Genomic DNA, 375 nt, shown 5'->3' with positions numbered 1-375 from the left:
TATGCATGGAGATTATTGTATGTGGTTAATGGTTCTAAATATATGCTGTATTTTAAAGGGCAGTGCAGTTTAGGCCTTTTAATCTGAATGCTTGCAGCTAATACACCTTTCTGGTTGAATGACAGATTTGCTGGGATTTTATGAAACCTGTTTATAAAAAGTCCATTACATATTCTGTGCCGGAATATATAATGGACTTTATATAAGGATGGCTGTTTTAGTTGAAGAGACAGCCCTAGGGCAGAAGTTGGCCGTTCAACCGTATCTTGGAGTGGTTTCAGGCCTGTGGCATCACCTACCACTGACACACACACACACACACACACACACACACACACAAGGAAACAGATGATATCACTAGGCCAGACAAGGATA

This window comes from Anarhichas minor, unplaced genomic scaffold (assembly GCF_050575085.1).
Source record: "Anarhichas minor isolate MPS153535 unplaced genomic scaffold, ASM5057508v1 ptg000026l, whole genome shotgun sequence".
Taxonomy (NCBI): Eukaryota; Metazoa; Chordata; class Actinopteri; order Perciformes; family Anarhichadidae; genus Anarhichas; species Anarhichas minor.
Note: the sequence above shows the minus strand (reverse complement) of the source record.